Source organism: Balaenoptera borealis (genome assembly GCF_965194805.1).
Source record: "Balaenoptera borealis genome assembly, chromosome: 12".
NCBI classification, from domain to species: domain Eukaryota; kingdom Metazoa; phylum Chordata; class Mammalia; order Artiodactyla; family Balaenopteridae; genus Balaenoptera; species Balaenoptera borealis.
Genome location: NC_138869.1, coordinates 27,940,089 through 27,959,915, shown reverse-complemented (window position 1 = coordinate 27,959,915; position 19,827 = coordinate 27,940,089). Strand labels below are relative to the sequence as shown.

Below are 19,827 nucleotides of genomic sequence, written 5' to 3'. Positions count from 1 at the left end.
GACTGGGGGGAAAAATATCTATATTTGCCATGTCTTCCCTAAGCAGTATTAGAAACACTGAGAGAAGAGCAGTGAATATCATCTAAGAGGAGAAAATGAAGATATCAGATCACAGAAATGATTGAGTGGGAGTATAAATGCTTCACAAGTTTTGCATGAGTAAATGTTTCCCAGTTCTTTTTGGTAGATAAACACTTTGTTATTTTAGATCACTCTGAATAACTTGGACCGATAAATGTGGTCATATTCATTTTAAAGGACACTGTCTTGGTCATTTGAAGCTGCTATAACAAACTACCATAGACTGGGTGGCTTAAACAACAAACATTTATTTCTCATAGTTCTGGAGGCTGGGAGTCTGGGAGTCTGGGATCAGGGTGCCAGCATAATTGGGTTTTGGTGAGAACCGTCTTCTGGGTTGCAAATTGGACTTACTGTATCCTCACATTGGTGGAAAGAGGGTGAGAGAGCTGTCTCGGGTCCCTTTTATAAGGGCACTAATCCCATTCATGAGGGCTCCAACTTCAGGAGCTAATTACCTTCCCAAAGCCCTCCCTCCCCCCACTAATACCATCACATTGAGGATTAGGATTTCAATATATGAATTTGGTTGGTGGGGGGGAGACAAATAATTCAGTTCATTGCTGACCACATCAGGTTCCAAAGTGGACTTCATATTTATTACTTTTGTTAAAGTACCAACTGGTGAGAACATTTCGAATAGTTTCAGCCATGCCTGGGCATCCAGTTATAAAACAATTCTTGGCAAGATACAAAGTCCCAAATTCTTTTGCCTTGTTTGACAGGCATTGCTGAATCAGCATTCCATTCAGATTGTGCGACACATAACTTTTGTGTTTTTTAAAATACTCATGATCATTTGGCAATTTTTTTTTTATTCTTTGAAAGTGAGGTACCTAGGGAAAATGTTATATCCTCATTTTGAGCTAAATATAACCCCTCCAGATGGAAATCAAAACTAGAAAATGTGCCATCTCATTTCAGTTCTCTCTTTTTTTCCTTCTCCTCTATGATTGTAGAAGAAATTCACTGAAAACCAGCTAAGTAAAAAAATATTCCTCACATTTATTTTTCCCAGTCTGAGTAAAATTTGAAAGTTAAGTCACTTTATAAGTGAGAACTCTGAAAATAATCATTTTGTAATTGTTCTGGAAAAAAAGTGAAGTTATAATAATCATAATAATAATGTTCTACAAACATAAAGTTAATTTTTGTATGATTGAAATTTAATCTGAGAACATTAGCTTCCTATGATCTGTTTTAATAGGAAAGGTAGACTATTCTTAACGCACTTTTCACTTTTGAGAACTTTCTATTTAAAAACTGGATAATCATTCCACTTTTGTAAAAACAATGTGTATATATGTATTTACATGCAAAAAATAAATTATGGAAGGGTATATCCCAAAATTTATGTAATCATCACATCTAGGGGTAAGATAAGGTATGATTTTTTTCTTTTCTTTTTTGTATTCTCACATTTTTAAACAATGATCTGTATTATTTGTTTAATATGGGGGGAAAAGAGAAAACTAATATAGGCGAACTAGGGGTCAGGGTCTTGGCTATAAACAGAAGGCATACTCAAGAGTTTCAGCAAAGAGAGCTGAACTGAGTTTAATCACTTTGTAGAGAGGAGTGGGCAGGGTTAAGAAGTCAATAGTTCATGATGAAGCACCCAAGGACGCAACATGAGAAGCTGTTAGCAACCTTTACAAAAGGCCAAGGAGAAGGAACATGATTACAGAGTCTGGAGAAAGCTTGAGTCTGGCAGGATCTTGGCAAGGCAGAGACTGAGTTGGGGGAAACAATTATGCCAGCCCCTATTTCTTCCCCTGATCCAATCCCAGTGGAACCTGGCTTAGGCCCTCCTAAGAGGCGGGCCTCAAGAGCACAGAGCTGGGCAGAGAGCTGAGGATAATGGATGTGCCCGAGCAAATGGAGAGGCAACAGTACAGGAAACCACGTTATAAAGATACATTATCTGCTATGGGCTATGTCCCTTGTATCTTCCCGCCATTTTGAAAAACTTTTTTTCTTTTATTATCCATTATTTTCTTCTTTTTAGCTCTTCATGGAATTGAACTAAATTCTGTGTGTCTGTATCAAGAGACCAGTCTCTCAACATGGGAACACTGAGAACTGAGTGTAGTTTAATAATCATTTCTTAAGGATCTATGCGAAAGACATCTGTTATTTTTTTGTCTATCCTTCATTCCTTCTGGGCAACTTTTTCTGCCCACCTCTACTTGATGGAGCCATTAATCACGAGTACCCATTTCCTTTGCCATGTGGGGGCATGTGACCCAGCCTGGCCAATCAGCATGCTCCATCTCCTTCTGCATGGGGATAAGTGGATACAGGACCCCACTGGAGCCACTCAGAGACCTTTCCCAAGGATTGGTATGGATGCTGAGAAATAAAGATCTTTCTCCTTCTGAAATCAGGAACTCTAAAGCCTAAATTTGGAGCGCTCAGCGGCTGCCTTTGCCACCATGTAGAGAGCCTTTTGGTGAACGCTGCCAACACAGAGGAAAAGAGAACTGAAAGACGGAAGAAGATCATAGATTCCTGATGACATCACTGAAGCCCCTGAACCCTGAAGCACGTGAAGGTAGAAAATCCCTTGGACATTGCAGTTTTATGTTTAAGTTTTCTTTTCTGCTTATGTTACTTGGAGGCGTATTTCTCACACTTGAGACTGAAAGTGTCCTGAGTAAACAGAATCTCCAATGAGAAGGATGAGGGTGGTCATTGCTACTGTTCATGGTGCTCTTTCCTGTATTGTTTTCATTTATTCTTATAATAACCATTGAGGGAGGGCTTCCCTGGTGGCGCAGTGGTTGAGAGTCTGCCTGCTAGTGCAGGGGACACGGGTTTGAGCCCTGGACTGGGAGGATCCCACATGCCGCGGAGCAACTAGGCCCGTGAGCCACAACTACTGAGCCTGCGTGTCTGGAGCCCGTGCTCCGCAACAGGAGAGGCCATGATGGTGAGAGGCCCACGCACCGCGATGAAGAGTGGCCCCCGCTTGCTGCAGCTGGAGGAAGCCCTCGCACAGAAACGAAGACCCAACACAGCCAAATAAATAAATAAATAAATAGATAATAATTAAAAGGTGCTAATAATTAAAAATAAATAAATAAATAACCGTTGAGGGAAATGATATTCTTTTTTTAAAATAAACTTATTTATTTTATTTTACTTATTTTTGGCTGCGTTGGGTCTTCGTTGCTGTGCGTGGGCTTTCTCTAGTTGCGGCGAGCGGGGCCTACTGTTCGGTGCGGTGCGCGGGCTTCTCATTGCGGTGGCTTCTCTTGTTGTGGAGCACGGGCTCTAGGCGCGTGGACTTCAGTAGTTGTGGCATGCAGGCTCAGTAGTTGTGGCACATGGGCTTAGGTGCTCCGCGGCATGTGGGATCTTCCCGGACCAGGGATCGAACCCGTGTCCCCTGCATTGGCAGGCAGATTCTTAACCACTGCGCCACCAGGGAAGTCCGAGGGAAATAATATCCTTATCGCCATTTTCCAGGTAAATAAACTGAGGTACAGAGAGGTTAAGTAACTTGCTAACGGCACTAAGGGACTAAATTGTCATTCAGATCCTGGTTGGCTCAACCCCAAACCTATGCTTTTAATAAAATAACTATGCAATTTATCAGCTGGGCCAGGACACTTTTATAATGACACTGGAATAATTAAACACAAACCAGGACTGTCCCAGGCCAACTGGGGTTCACCTAGCTCTTCACCATTCTACCATGATTCTTCTGTGCCCTGCTTTACTGTTAAGGAAACTGAGACATGGACAAGTAATTTATCCAAGGTCACATGCTAGCACATGTCAGAGCTCCATGGGTAGGAGGAGAAGGGTGAGGGAAGGGAACGATCAGTGACAAGTGTCTAGTCTGTGACCCAACGTGAGGCTTTTCAAGGTTCAGAGACTCCTCATTCACAGATCAGTACAACAGCCCAGGAGATCAAAGTTTAGGCTGTGATAAAGGCTTGGCTCCACATCTCCAAACCAGAGGAACTTGACGTACAAAGGTGACTTTATTAAAAGGTAGCTTTGTGCTGTGAGAACAACAAAAATATGAACTTAAAAAATGCATAATTAAGAAAAAATGTATAATATGGCACCTAGAAGAATAGTAATTAACAGGATGAAATTGAGACAGTATCAGAAACTATGAGATAGTAGTAAATGAGGACATCTCCTTCTCTCCATCCACTTGCAAAACCGTCTGGATTATTCCGGAGTTATTTGGACAATATTTAATAGACCCTCTGTGATTGCGGTAGGTGATGGTGGAAACCGGCAGCTCATACTATCTTTCCTTTGGGACCTCTTGTGTGTGTGTGTGTTGAGGGAACGTCTGGCTGTGCTATGTAACTATATGGTCACATCTCTAAGGCAACACTAGGAAGCGGGTACTATTATTATCGTATTTTACAGACAAGGAAACTGAGGCTCTCTGAGGTTAAGGAACCTGGGCTAGGCCATTCACCCAACAGGTATTTAGTCCATCCTTCTTTGGGCCTGGGAATGCAGTGGAGTGCTGAGCATGCTGTGATGATGGTGTCACTTGCAGCAGGACCACTGTCACTGGGGCCCTCGCAGCAAAGAAGATGTAGAAATGGATTTAATCCAAGTCAGCCTGACCCACGGCTCCATTCTGTCTGTCTGCCCCAAATAACAAGTGTGGTGTGAACATGCTAAGCTATGCTGGTCTACTCTGCTGGGTGATAAGGAAAGGAAGGGGAAAGACAAGGACAAAAGATGTTGGGACAGGGCTCAGATTGTGCACATTCTCAGTTGATAAACTGTGCTATGCGGGAAAACACTATATTTAAAATGCATCAGTGACTTCCTGCTCAGCAAAGGAAACAATCAACAGAGTGATCCCAGCCTATGGGATGGGAGAAAATATTTGCAAACCACGTATCTGATAGGGGATTAATCTCCAAAATATATAAGAAACTCCTGCAAGTCAACAGCAAAAAAAACTAGAAACCTGATTAACTGAGCTAAGGACTTGAAGAGACATTTTTCCAAAGAAGATATACAAATGGCCAACAGGTATATGAACAGATGCTCAATGTCACTAATCATTGGGGAAATGCAAATCAAAACCATGATGAGATATCACCTCACACCTGTCAGGATGGCTATTATCAAAAGAGACAGCAAATGTTGGCGAGGAATATGGTGAGGATGGGAAGGCTTGCACACTGCTGGTGGGAATGCAAACTGATACACCTACCATGGAAAACAGTGTGGAGGTTCCTCAAAAAATTAAAAAATAGAGCTACTCTGTGATCCTGCAATCCCAACTCTGGGTATTTAACCCAGAGAATTGCAATCAGGGTCTCAAAGAGAAATTAACATTCCCACGTTCAAGACAGCAGTATTCGCAATAGCCAACGTGTGGAAACAACCTAATGTTCATTGACAGGTGAATGGATAAAAAAAATGTAGTATATACACACAGCGGAATACTATTCAACCTTATGATAAAAGGAAGCTCTGCAATATGCAACAACATGGATGAAGCTTGAGGGTATTACGGTGAGTGAAATAAGCCAGTTACAGAAACAGAAAGACGAATACTACATGATTCTGCTTATTTGAGATATCAAAAATAGTCAAATTTATAAAATCAGAGAGTAGAAGGGTGGTTGCCAGGGGCTGGAAGTGGGGGGAATGGGGAGTTACTAATAAATGAGCATTAAGTTTCGGTTAAAGAGGATGAATAGGCTCTAGAGATGTGCTGTACAACACTGTCAGCCTAGAGTCAACAATAAGGTACATGTACAAATGTGCTAAGTGGGTAGATCTCATGTTAAGTATTCTTGCCACAGTGAAATAAATATTAAAATAAAACAAAATGCATCAGTGGCTTTCTGTTAGTTTGAGGATTAAGGGGAAAAACTCCTTAATGTGGGTTTTAAAGTGTTAAAAGAGGCTGACCCTTGCTTACCTGTCTGAGCTCATTTTGACCCTCCCCGTTCCCAGGTCAGCTCTCTGCATCCCACGCTCCCTGTCTCCTGGCAACTTGTTGAGTTCACCCGCTTCTTCCTGCGTGGAAGGGCTTTACGCATTGTCCTTTCCTTCTGCCCTGAGCATTCTCCTCTTTACCTGTCCCACCCTTCTCTACCCACCCTTCTGATCTCCTCAGGGCAGGCTTGCCTGACCATCCTGATCAGATCAAATATCCCCCATGGGAGGAATCCCCACAGTACCTCTCCAGGGTAGCGCTTAGACGTAATTGGCACCTTAACATTTACCTGTGTGATTACGATATCTGTTTTCTCAAATACACAGGGAGCTTCTTAAACGGCAGAGTTTGCCTCTTCTCTCTTCTTTGCTCGCTTTTTAATACTTTTGCTAATTTTGTTAAACTCCTAAATGTAGTGCTAAATACATATTTGTTGAATGAGTGAAAGAATGAATGAACTGATGAAGTTGAGGTGTTGGCAAGTATAAAACAGGGCATCTAATCAAGTCAGAGAAGCCAAGTAAACAAGTCTGTTTTTTCCTTATCCTTGGCTCCCTATCATCTAGCCCAGTGCTTGAGAGAGCAGTTATCTAAGCCCAGGCTTCTAAAACTTTAATGTTCATACAAGTTCCTCAGGGATCTTTTTACGAGGCAGTTTCTGATTCAGTAGATCTGGAGAGGAGCCTGAGATTCTGCATTGCTAACAAGTTCCTAGGTGACATTGAGGCTTCTGATTCAAGGACCACTCTTTGTGTAGCAAGCCTTGTCGATGAAAAAAATTAATCAATGGTCAATCTAGGACTTCCCTGGTGGCGCAGTGGTTAAGAGTCCACCTGCCAATGCATGGGACACAGTTCGAGCCCTGGTCCGGGAAGATCCCACATGCCGTGGAGCAACTAAGCCTGCGCGCCACAACTACTGAGCCTGTGCTCTAGAGCCGGCGAGCGACAACTACTGAGCCCACATGCCCACGTGCCACACCTAGAACCCGTGCTCCGCAACAAGAGAAACCACCGCCATGAGAAGCCCGTGCACCTCAATGAAGAGTAGCCCCCGCTTGCCGCAACTAGAGAAAGCCCATGCACAGCAACAAAGACCTAATGCAGCCAAAAATAAATAAATAAAATAAATTTTAAAAATAGTCAATCTAAGAAAGAAATGGAAATTTTTATTCAGGCCAAATTGAGGATTATAAGCCAGGAGACAGTCACGTAACTGAATATAACTTGACAGGGTGGAATTCAGGTACCATTTGATCAAGGTTACAGCTTTGTTTCTCTGTGATTCTCTTGGTGCTCCCCTCCTCTGAGTGCCTTTTCCATTTTTGGTCGATTTCTCTGATGGTGGCAAAATGACTGTAGCTCTTTCAGCTGTCATATCTCTATATTTTACCAACCAGTAGAAAAGAGGTTTTCTGTTTTCCTAGCCATCAAGAAAAGGTCTATTTTAAACTCTGATTTAGGTTATATATGGGGTGAAGTGGGAGGAATTTATAATGTATTTGGCTGAAGTTGTCTGTTAGTTTCAGAAGAGGTGGCTCATGTCGTCCTATCTGGGTGACTGGTCCTGATGATACATAGGTGCTCACATAATCCCATCTATGTGACTTGAGTGTTTATAGCTTCCGTGAAGTCACAAACATACATGTGGACCCTTGCCTCCAAGTGTCTACCTAGAGCAGCGGTTCTCAACTCTGCCACATTAGAATTATTTGGGAAACCTTAAAAACATAGGTGCCTAGCTTCCACCCCAGATCAAACAAATAAGACTTTCTTGGGGTAAAGTCCAACAATCCAAGTTTTACAAAGATCCTTGAGTGACTCCAATGTGCAGCCAGGGTTGGAAACCACTTACCTAGAGCAGTGCTTTTCAGTCGTGGGTAGGGGGGAGGATTCTGTCCCCAGGGGACATTTGTCATTGACATTCTATTGACATTTGGAGCCTTTTTTAGTTGTCACTACTGGTATCTAGTAGGATGGTGCTAAACATCATCTAGTTCACAGGACAACCCCCTCCCTCAAATAAAAACTACCTGGCCCAAATGTTGACAGTATGGAGGTTGAGAACCCTTGACCTAGAGGAGCGGTCCCCAACCTTTTTGGCACTAGGGACCAGTTTTGTGGAAGACAATTTTTCCACGGTCAGGCGGGGGTGGGGGGAGATGGCTCAGGCGGTAATGCGAGCGACGGGGAACGATGGGGAGGGGCAAATGAAGCTTCACTCGCTCGCCTGCCGCTCACCTCCTGCTGTGCGGCCTGGTTCCTAACAGGCTGCGGACCGGTACCGGTCCATGGCTCGGGGGTTGGGGACCCCTGACCTAGAGGGACAAGATGTTAGAACCGATGATTTATTTGCAGTATATTCTGGCACACTGGTAGGGAAATATACAGTATAAAATGGTCATTTATTTTCAAGCTCTACTGTACTTAAGAAGTGCTTGTTTAAAATGAAGCTTCCTGGGTCCCATGCTCTAAGGTATTGATTCATCCAGTCTGGAATGGGGGTCCAGTCAACTGAACGCTTATCCTGATAAAGTTGATTTGAATACAGGTGTTCCACAGAGCACACCTTGAGAAACAGGAACAGAATGTGCCTTGGTCTTATAGAGTCAAATGAAAACCCCAGCTAGTTCATGATTTTGTCTTCCTTGGAGGAAAGATTGTCTGAAGACAGGGTTTCAGCGCACCGAGAAAGCTCTGGGGATTTTACTGACATTCGTATTTTTTTTTAAAAATTAATTAATTAATTAATTTATTTATTTTTGGCTGTGTTGGGTCTTCGTTTCTGTTCGAGGGCTTTCTCTAGTTGTGGCAAGCAGGGGCCACTCTTCATTGTTGTGTGCGGGCCTTTCACTGTCGCGGCTTCTCGTTGCGGGGCACAGGCTCCAGACGCGCAGGCTCAGTAATTGTGACTCACGGGCCTAGTTGCTCCGCGACATGTGGGATCCTCCCAGATCAGGGCTCGAACCCGTGTCCCCTGCATTGGCAGGCAGATTCTCAACCACTGCGCCACCAGGGAAGCCCTGACATTCATTTTTATAGCTCCGACGAGGTAATTTCTATCCTTCCTATGAGTGCTGGGAGATGGGTCAGGAGGAAAACAAGGTTCCCCAGGAGTTCCAGTTTATTCGAGTCCTTTAATGTAATTGTGATGAGCCTGGTCTGAGCCTCCTGGAAGCTCTGTGGCCAGACTGTGTTTATCGTCTCACTGTGGTACCTGAATATGAAACCCCCGGGTACGAGACCCTGGCTGCCCGGGAGATTGGGGGAGAGATAGGAGGCTTCACACACTTCACCCATCCCCCCTGCCTCTTGGGGGGACCCTGGGCCTCTATCAGAGATCCTGCCCTGGGGATAGACCAGTGCTTCGGCAGAGACAGCTGGCTAGATGCCTCTTCCCTTTGCTGTCTGCATTGTTTTGGCAGAGTTTATCCTAAAAATAGGACAGCGAGTCCTGCCTGGATTCCTTCTGCCTGTATTTTCCACAGGGCTGTGCAGTGCCATCTCACAGAAGAGGCAACATTTTGTAGGAGTGGAAAAAAAAAACCCACTGGGCTTTGGAGACAGAAGACAGCAGTTAAGTTCTGGCTTTGCCTCTGACGGGCCTCAATGACTTTGGATAAGTCACTTAACCCTTGTGGGTGCCTGTAAAAAATGGGCATCTTCTAAGACCAGTCATGTGGAATCAGCATGAGAGTCAAATCAGATAAAATGTGTACTAGCTCTCTGGTAAAGAACTGTATGCGGGGGCTTCCCTGGTGGCGCAGTGGTTGAGAGTCTGCCTGCCAATGCAGGGGACACGGGTTCGAGCCCTGGTCTGGGAGGATCCCACATGCCGCGGAGCAACTAGACCCGTGAGCCACAACTACTAAGCCTGTGCGTCTGGAGCCTGTGCTCTGCAACAAGAGAGGCCGCGATAGTGAGAGGCCCGCGCACCGCGATGAAGAGTGGCCCCCGCTTGCTGCAACTAGAGAAGGCCCTCGCACAGAAACGAAGACAACACAGCCATAAATAAATAAATAAATAAATAAATAAATAAAGAACTGTATGCGGGTCCCCATTCTGAGCAGATGGTGGTCACCATAATACTTAAGATGACTTAAGCCCAACACCATTCTTGGCACATACTAGGCAGTGTATGACGCATAGTTAAATTCACTATTTCTCTTCTTGTCTTTATTTTATTAATGGCTGTCTCCCTGCCAGAATTCCACCAAGGCAGGGGCGGTGTCTAACTTTTTGCATACCTGTTCGCCTCTACTTTCTAGCCCAGTGCTTGGCTCTATAAATATTTGTTGAGTTAGTGAACAAATGAATGAATGAATGAATGAAAAACCAAATCAAGTCAACAAAGGTTTTGAGGATGCCTCCCATGTGCTAGGGTTTGGTGGTCAGGAATTATCTGTGGGCAAGAAATAAAAACCCAGCCAATAATGTGAACTGAAAAAAAATAAGTAAGGCTGGAAGTACAGCCAGGTCTTGAGGGATAAGATGAAAAACTCGAAACCAGCATGCTCCAATCAGCGAGTTCACTTGCCCAGACTATGTCTCCTTCTCTCTGCGCCCGCTCCTCTCTCATCTCACTTCCTCTCTGCAGCGCGTTTCATTCTCTTTACCTTCATACTGGCTCCTTCTGCTTTGAACATATTTGAGACCAGACAACTCCAGTCTCTCATTTTAAGCACCAACTCTTATTTAATATATTTTTATTTTTTATAAATTTATTTATTTTATTTTATTTAGTTTTGGCTGAGTTGGGTCTTCGTTGCTGCACGCGGGCTTTCTCTAGTTGTGGCGAGCGGGGGCTACTCTTTGTTGCGGTGCACGGGCTTCTCATTGCAATGGCCTCTCCTGTTGCGGAGCACGGGCTCTAGGCATGCGGAGTTCAGGAGTTGTGGCTAGTGGGCTCAGTAGTTGTGGCTCACGGGCTCTAGAGCGCAGGCTCAGTAGTTGTGGCGCACGGGCTTAGTTGCTCCGTGGCATGTGGGATCTTCCCGGACCAGGGCTCGAACCCGTGTCCCCTGCATTGGCAGGTGGATTCTCAACCACTGCGCCACCAGGGAAGTCCCTGCTCCAACCCTTATTAATCAGAATCTCTGAGTGCCAAACCAAAATTTCCCAGAACATAATTAGGAGTGTCTCAGCTTAGGGAAGGAGTTCACCCCAGGTCCAATCAGCCATGATGGCAGAGGCAGTGTGTGTCTTGGGGGAGATCCTCTGACCCGCCTCCCACTGTGGAGGGGCCCCAGAAGCAGAGGCACTGAGGGAAGACACTGATCGGTTCTGTCAGAGGGGAAATGGAGGCTGAGCAGAGATTATCAGTAGAGATTATTGTGTCTGGAACACAGACACCATGCTGAGCTCTGGGGCAAGTATCATTCATTCATTCCAGAAATATTCACTGGATGCCTACTATGTTCTGGTCACTGTTCCAGGTGCTGGGGATCCAGCAGTGACAAGGAAGACAGTCAAGAACTTTGCCCTCCTGGAACCCTCATTCTGCGAGACAAACAATCGTACATTACAGCAAACATGAACACGAGCAGGATACCAGTTCAGATAGTGGTAAGTGCATGGAGGAACTGGCAATATGATATAAGGTGATGGGGCAAGGGGTGAGAAGGTTATTATTTTATTTTATTTTATTTTATTTTATTTTTTATTTTATTTTATTTTTGGCTGTGTTGGGTCTTCATTGCTGCGCGCGGGCCCTCTCTAGGTGCGGTGAGTGGGGGCTACTCTTCGTTGCGGTGCGCCGGCCTCTCACTGCGGTGGCCTCTCTTATTGTGGAGCACGGGCTCTAGGGTGCGCGGGCTTCAGCAGCTGTGGCACGCGGGCTCAGCAGTTGTGGCTCGCGGGCTCCAGAGCACAGGCTCAGTAGCTGTGGCGCACGGGCTCAGTTGCTCTGCGGCATGTGGGATCCTCCCGGACCAGGGCTCGAACCCGTGTCCCCTGCACCGGCAGGCAGACTCATAACCACTGCGCCACCAAGGAAGGCCGAGAAGGTTATTTTTAATTGCCATTTAGAGTGTTCTATTCTGTCATACTGGCACAAAATATCCAAAATAGTGCCAGGATCTGGTTGTTCTACTTACAAAGAAGGACGTAAGAGTAGAGTCTAGAATGTTCCTTGCAATTCTCCCTGTGCTTGTCATGATATGAGGAAAAATGGGTGGCAAAGCATGGAACTTGGGCTGGATTAGGGACAACCAGGCCCAGGAGTCACCCTCACTAACGCTCTTTTGGGACATACTGACACAGCTCTGAGTGGCTCAGGACAAACCACATTCCGAGAGCCACCTGCCTTTGCTTGCTTTGGAGGCCTGCCTAGTGCAGGCTTCAGGGGAAGTAGAGGGGGTGCAGTGGGAGAGCTGTTCATCTGTTTACCTCAATTTCAAGCCTCTTGGACTTTTCCCAATAGCTTCCATAGAAAGGATGCAGCAAAGGGTGAGTCTATTCTCTCACCATCCTCAGAAATAACAGCAGCTAAGGTTTACTGAACACTTAACATATGCAAGGCAAATAAGTATTCTGGTCACAAATTTCAGTTTGAGGGAAGGTACCCCACACCACCAAGCAATGCGGACACCAGCTGGGTGTCCAACAATTCAACTCAATTCTGACACTCTCCACCGAGAGATAGTACCAGATTCCACAGGTTAAGGGTTCAGTCCCACACCCCATTAACATAAAAAAAGACACCTTTGTCACTCTTATCACTTAGGAAATTCCAAGGGTTTTAGGAGGCCTCTTCCAGAAATGGAGATGAAGATCAAATATATATTTCTTATTATAAATCACAATATCACAGCTATGTTCTAAAAGCTCTACATGTATTAACCATTTCTGTGAAGTAAATCAGAGAAAAACATATATCGTGTATTAACGCATATATGTGGACTCTAGAAAAATGGTATAGATGATCTTATTTGCAAAGCAGAAATAGAGACACAGACGTAGAAAACAAATGTATGGACACCAAGGGGGGAAGGAGGGGGTGGGATGAATTGGGAGATTGGGATTGACATATATACACTATTGACACTGCGTATAAAATAAATAACTAATGAGAACCTACTGTATAGCTCAGGGAACTCTACTCAATGCTCTGTGGTGACCTAAATGGGAAGGAAATCCAAAAAAAGAGGGGAAATATGTATACGTATAGCTGATTTACTTCGCTGTACAGTAGAAACTAACACAATATTGTAAAGCAACTGTACACCAATAAAAATTAATTAAAAAAATAAATGTTAGGTGATTAGACAAACCGAAAAAAAAACCATTTCTACAATTATACTATGAGGTACAATTATACTATTCCCATTTTACAGTTGAGGAGATCAAGGCACAGAAAGCTTATATAATTTGCTCAAAGTCTTGTGGTAGGGACTTCCCTGGCGGTCCAGTGATTGGGATTCCACTCCTGCTTCCACTGCAGGGGTCATGGTTTTGATCCCCGGTTGGATAACTAGGATTCCTCATGCCATGTGGCACGGCCAAAAAAAAAAAAAAAAGTCTTGCGGTAGAACTAGACTTCAAATCCAGACATTCTAGCTCCCAAATCCATGATTCTTATGAATAATATCTGATCCCAGCTGACTCAGACCCCTGTCTCTAGCTTACCTCAAAGTAAGTACTGAACAACTAAGTGACTACATCAAGCTTACTATTTCCACTGAATCTTCTACTAAGTAAGTGCCATATGCATGTCCAATATCTTTCAAAGCTCCTATTCAAATACAGAAAGGGAGAGTGAAAAACCATGGGTATCAGCTCAAATGCAGAATGATTTTTTTTTTGTTTTGCAACCTTTCCATCAAACCATATAGCCTGAAACCCACTGAGGGGACAAAGAATTGTATTGTACTTGTTTTCATTTAGAGGCAAGACTGGACTCAGAGATTGTTCCACAAATGCGAAAAATAAGAGTAAAGTATTAAAATACTTTGACTAGAATGTAACCACAGTAGCGTGTCAGGCACCAGTAAGTAAGCAGTGACGCATTTGGAGGCAGACAGCCTTTTGATGCTTCCAACTTAACTGCAATCCTTGGTAGGTGTCGTGGAATCTCTCAGCTGAGCCCAAGTCTGATTTTGCTAGAAGGAACTGGAGAGCTGGTGATTCTTTCTTTTCTCCTACTTCTCACTTAAAAAAATTTTTTCAATTGAAATCTAATTCCCATACCATAAAATTCACCTTTAAATTCTAGTATACTCACAGAGTTGTACAACCGTCACCACTAATTCCAGAACATTCTCTTCACTCAAAAATGACCTCCCAAAAGATACCCTAACAGTCACTCCCCATTCCCCCCCTTCCCTTAGCCCCTTGCAACTACCAGCTGACTTTCTGTCTCTCTGGCTTTACCTGTTCTGGACGATTCATACAAGTGGAATCAGACGATATGTGGTCTTTGTGTCTGGCTTCTTTCACTTAGCGTAAGTTTAAGGTTCATCCATGTTGTAGCAGGTATCTGTACTTTGTTCCTTTTTATAGCTTAATAATATTCTATTGTATGGATGTGTAACCGAAAGTGGGGTCGAGCTGCTTGCCGCTCAAAAGCCAATAAAGAAGACAGGTTGGTAGAAAGGAAAATTTGCTTTATTTTGGATGCCAGCAACTGTGGCAGGGGACGGCAGATGCCTGTCCAAAGGCTTACTCCCCCCGACTAACAATCAGTGGGCAACAGCTTTTATAGGCGGAGGGAGGGAGTTACATGCAGAAACAGCACAGTCAGCTCTGACAGTCATCTTGCAATTGGTCATCGGCGGTCTGACCAGCGTCATCTAGATTGTTTTAGGTACAGTTAATCTTCAGTTCCAGGGTCGGTTTGTTTCCATTTCTTGGAGGCCGATTCTTGGAATTGTGGCAGGTTCTGTCATGGCTACAGTCCGGTCATCGTGTAGTTCACTTCTTCCACCTGGTGGGGTTTCAGTATCTATAAGACAGCTCACAGCCTCAGAATATTATCTGTAGCCCTTAAAGAAGAACTAAAGGTCCTTGAGTATGCTTACTGCCTAAACTATTATTATTTGGTCTCCTACGACTGTTTTCCTTTGTTTCTGCATTTTCTCACTTCTCTGATTAAACTTATTCTTTGGCTAAACTTTTTCCACAGGCAAAAGGCAGACTGAGGACATGGGGGGGCAAGGACCATAGGGTTCTGCTCCATTTCAGATGTACCCCATTTTATTCATCCATTCATCAATTGACAGGCATTCGGGTTGCTTTCATTTTGTGGCTATTATGAATAATATTGCTACCAACATGTAACTAAAAGTTTTTGTGTGGATGGTTATTTTTAGTTCCCTTGAGTACAAACCTAGGTGGTATTGTTCCTCTTTTTGGTTATATGTGTTGATTCTTACAGGTATTTTGTTTACAAATTGTTATATCGGGTAGCTTTTGTTTTATTGGCTAAAGAAAAGTACGGATTTATTTCTCTTTATACGTGAAGAGGCAAGGGGAGAAGGGAGAGGTAGGGACAGTAGAGTTTTGTCACCCAACCTTGTCTCATGAATTGGTCTTGAGTCTCAGGGTGGAGAAGAGATAGGTAAGAGCCCAAGAAGTTCCTGAAACACCTGGTAATACACTGTGCACAAGCAGGATACTTTGGCCTGGGTTCAGCATGGTGGGGACCTTCTCCCGTATTGATGCTGGAATGAGGGACAGCAGGGAGGGCGCCGAGGGACATGAGCTGGCGGGCAGTGGCCTCCACAAGGAGGCCAGCATATGAGTACGTGCTGTGACACGAGGAGGCTCAGGTCCTGCTTTAGGGGGTAAGAGTCAGCCTGATTTGGGAATGAACCTTTGACCCACAGGCTGGCAACAACCGGGACCACGTCCACATGGCCCTACCTCAAACGCCCTGTGCAAATTTGAGTTGTTACTTTTTTTTTTTAATTTAAAAAATTATTTATTTATTTATCTTTGGCTGTGTTGGGTCTTCGTTTCTGTGCGAGGGCTTTCTCTAGTTGCAGCAAGCGGGGGCCACTCTTCATCTTGGTGCGCGGGCCTCTCACTATCACGGCCTCTCTTGTTGCGGAGCACAGGCTCCAGACGCGCAGGCTCAGTAGTTGTGGCTCACGGGCGTAGTTGCTCCGCGGCATGTGGGATCTTCCCAGACCAGGGCTCGAACCCGTGTCCCCTGCATTGGCAGGCAGATTCTTAACCACTGCGCCACCAGGGAAGCCCGAGTTGTTACTTTTTGCCTTTTAGGGAATTCTAGGCCTGACAAGTATAAGTAGGTTTGACCCTAATGAAGAAAGGAAAGATGGAAGCGTCCATGACCTTTTAAATCCTCATTTTTCTACAAAGCCCGGTGCTTCTCGTGAGTGTTTTACAGACTGGAAGAAAAGAGATTTTGTACCGTGTGAATTCTTTTGAGTTTCTGGTCTCCGGCAGGAAAGCCAGGGCTGGGTCCTCAGAGTTTGTTTTATGGTAGTCCATTAGAACGTGTGCCTTATTGATGAACCAATAAAGCATGCCCTGCCTGAGCCTTGTAATGGAATCTCCTAATTCATAGTTAATATTCAGACAAAGCACCACCCTATTAATCTGATTTCCCTCCTGTGGTAATTGCTGTTTAATTTCTATTTTATTAGCCAAGACTGGTAAATCTTGGGAGCTTCTGGTTCCACGCATTACTCTGAGTCTGCTGTATCCTCCTTCAGTGTTTGGAAGTTAATGATACCTTTCGGTAAACAAGGAAGCCTGTAATGTCTTCGCTTTCTGTGTGCGCTAACCTTTAAGACGCCCTACCGCAAGCTGATGTGGGCCCTGTTCCTGCTTGGGAAGGGAGGATGAGGCAGGTACCACGAAGCCCCATATTTAACTCATGTGGAGACGGAGGCTTGAATAGGGTCTTCAGTGGCAAAAAACGAGTCTTGACCCTGATTCTCTCAATTCTACGCAAGTCCTTGTGCTGCCTATATAAGATTTATACGATGTTAATAATGAAAGTTGTAAGGTGGTTTTATTGACTTAATTTGTCCAATCAGTTCTGTCTCCCATTTCTCCACACCCACTCCCTCCCCTCAAAGCCAGTGAGTAATTAGTGTACTTCAGACTCTAATGCTGGGAGCCAGAACACTGTCAGAATGACTGATCTATTCAGTTGAAAGAAAATAAAGTTCTGCCCAATCAAAACAATTTTTAAAAAGCAGACACGAATGTGTAAGGTGGATGCATTTATTCCCATTACACTTGCCCCCCCCTTCCCTTCCAAGACTGCAAAATGAATTATTCTACATGCACAACAGTCTGTGACAAACTTGAATTGACATATTGGGTTAATAAACTATTATGAAAATCAATAGTAATTAAAGGAAACACTTCGCTGACAGAGTTGACAGAGTGGAATGTATTGGCAAGTTCTGACTTTTCTTTTTCTCTCTAACTGCTCCCTCTGGCTGCTGTGGCTTTCAGTTGTTCATTATCCAAATATCAAGAAAGTGGATCTAGCCTGGGTATTGTTGGGTGATTTCAATTACTGAAAGCACAAATTGGGATTTTATTTTCTAAAGAACTTCTCTAATCTTGGATTTATTCCTTTAAGCTCATTATTTTGTGCTATGATTGGGGGTTACATAGAAAGTGGAGGATTGTGGATTCCTAAATGCACTAAGAATCTCTTCTCTCTTCCATCTTCTCCTCCCACTATCACTGACCCTGACTCCTATGGGGAATGGGAGTGAAATAGAGATGGAGAAACACAGAACCTAGGTAAATAATGGAAAACCCACCAGAAATTTTTCTTTGACTATTAATGATTCTATGACCAATTTGGGGAACATTTGGAATGTGTAACTTCATAGATCTAGTGAGGTATAGATACTTTGATTAGAAGTTAGTGAATTTAGGTAAACTGACTAGGAAAATACTGCTTCAAATCCATGTCTCTTCTTCAGCAAGAGAGTTTTTGTTTACCTAAATTATCTGGATAACAGACATGATTTTTTTCATTCACATCCATCCATCCATCTATGGGAAACATACTGCATGCCTTCTACATGCCTTTAGGCATTCAGTAGGTCTTGATGATACAGAGACACACAATCCCGACCTCAAGACCTTCAGTCATCCACCCCTCAATCCGAGCCATCAACCCACACACGCTCACACACTAAGGAGACAGAACATAAAAAGGAGACAATTCAATGTGATAAGTGTTTGGAAAAGGAAAATAAAGGATGGTTACAAAAGGTCATGGCTGGTCTCCTGGAATTCATGGAAGCCTTCCTAGGGTGTATTAGTTTGCTCGGGCTGCCATAATGAAGTACCACAGACTGGGTGGCTTAAACAACAGAAATTTATTTCTTCACAGTTCTAAAGGCTGGAAGTCCAAGATCAAGGTGTCTAAAGTGTTGATTTCTCCTTGGCTTGCGGACAGCCATCTTCATGTGGTCTTCCCTCCATGCATGTCTGTGTCCTAATCTTTTCTTATAAGGACACCAGTCATATTGGATCAGGGTCCACCCATATGACCTCATTTCACCTTAATGACTGCTGTAAAGGCCCTATCTCCAAATACTCACATTCTGAGTACTGGGGGTTAGGGCTTCAACATATGAATTTGAGGGCCAGCACAATTCAGCCCATATCACAGGGGAAGTGCCTTTTAAACTGGGACTTGAAGAAAAAGTAGGATTTAGTCAGGTGAAAAGCTGGGTAAGAGGGAGACCATTCTGTGCCAAAGGTACCCATGTATCTATCAAGGCAAGTGAGAGAAAGTGGCACATGCGGCAAACCGCATATACTTTGGGGTGGCTAGAGGCTAGATGTGACATGGAAAGCAACAAGATTTGAGGCTAGAGCATGAGAAGAGCTGGACTGTGGGCGTCCTTGCCATCCAAGGTTAGGTTGGGACAGTGGGGTACATGGAAAGATTTTAAGCATAAGACTGAGGGCCAGATTTATATTAATCCAATGTCTAGAGGCCACTGATGGGTGCATGTGCACATAGCATGAGCCTTGCACAAACAATCAAGAGGCTGTTCACTTTTGTAGAAGGACACAAGTTGTGGAGGTGATGAGGGTAATAATCCTCCTTGCATATGTAGGTGCAGTTAAGGAAGCTCTTTCATGCAGAGAGAATTTGGTTCAATCCTCCACATTCACATCTGAGAAAATCACGGCTCAGGGAGACAGAGGGACTTGCCCAATGAAGCTCACAAAGGTAGCAGGTGGGGTCCGAATGGGTCCTGGATTAGAACTCTGGCCTCTTAGCTCTTTGCCCCAGGCTCTTTCTAGGAAATCAACTTCTTTTCTGAGCGGTGAACTGCATTCTCTAGCCTCCTTTCCAAAAAGCCCTGCAGCACATATTTCTCTGTGGCCTACTCCACAGCCTTGTTAAAAATGTTCACCCTTTTAAGGAAGAAAGAAAGCTGTCATTTGAGAAGCATTTACTGCCATAATTACAGCCACCATTTGGTGACGTTGTGTGAGAAAACCCCAATGACTTAAAAGACAAACCACACTCCATATGCCACAATCTGTCAGGGGCCAGCATTTGACAGAAAACAGTTTGATGGAAACTTTCCTGCCGTATTTTCAAAAGAGATAGGCATCTTGCAGGGAACCACTCTGATACAGCGGTTTTTCTCATGATTGGGTTGTGTTTTTTCAACCACTTTTATGTGCTACCTTCTAATCTTTCCCCACCCCACCCCATCCTTTATCGAAACCTTTGCCCCAAAGGGTTATAGCCTCCCAGAACTCTGGGTACCATTAGCAAGATCGCACCTCTTTCTTTTCATCTTTGTCATCAGACTGTTTGTGGTCCCCAGGACTGTTTTGTCCAAGACC

The 19,827-nt window shown here is 44.1% G+C and overlaps 1 protein-coding gene across 1 annotated transcript in view; it reads left to right on the top strand.

Annotated features, from left to right (window-relative positions):
* The window catches only part of SLC25A26 (solute carrier family 25 member 26), a 301,478-nt gene that overhangs the window by 91,413 nt on the left and 190,238 nt on the right, over positions 1-19,827 (top strand). The window contains exons 4-5 of the mRNA XM_082344816.1: positions 2,469-2,635; positions 11,454-11,583. The gene's annotated coding sequence lies outside the window, so the exon portion shown is untranslated. The remainder of the gene's footprint in view (positions 1-2,468; positions 2,636-11,453; positions 11,584-19,827) is intronic.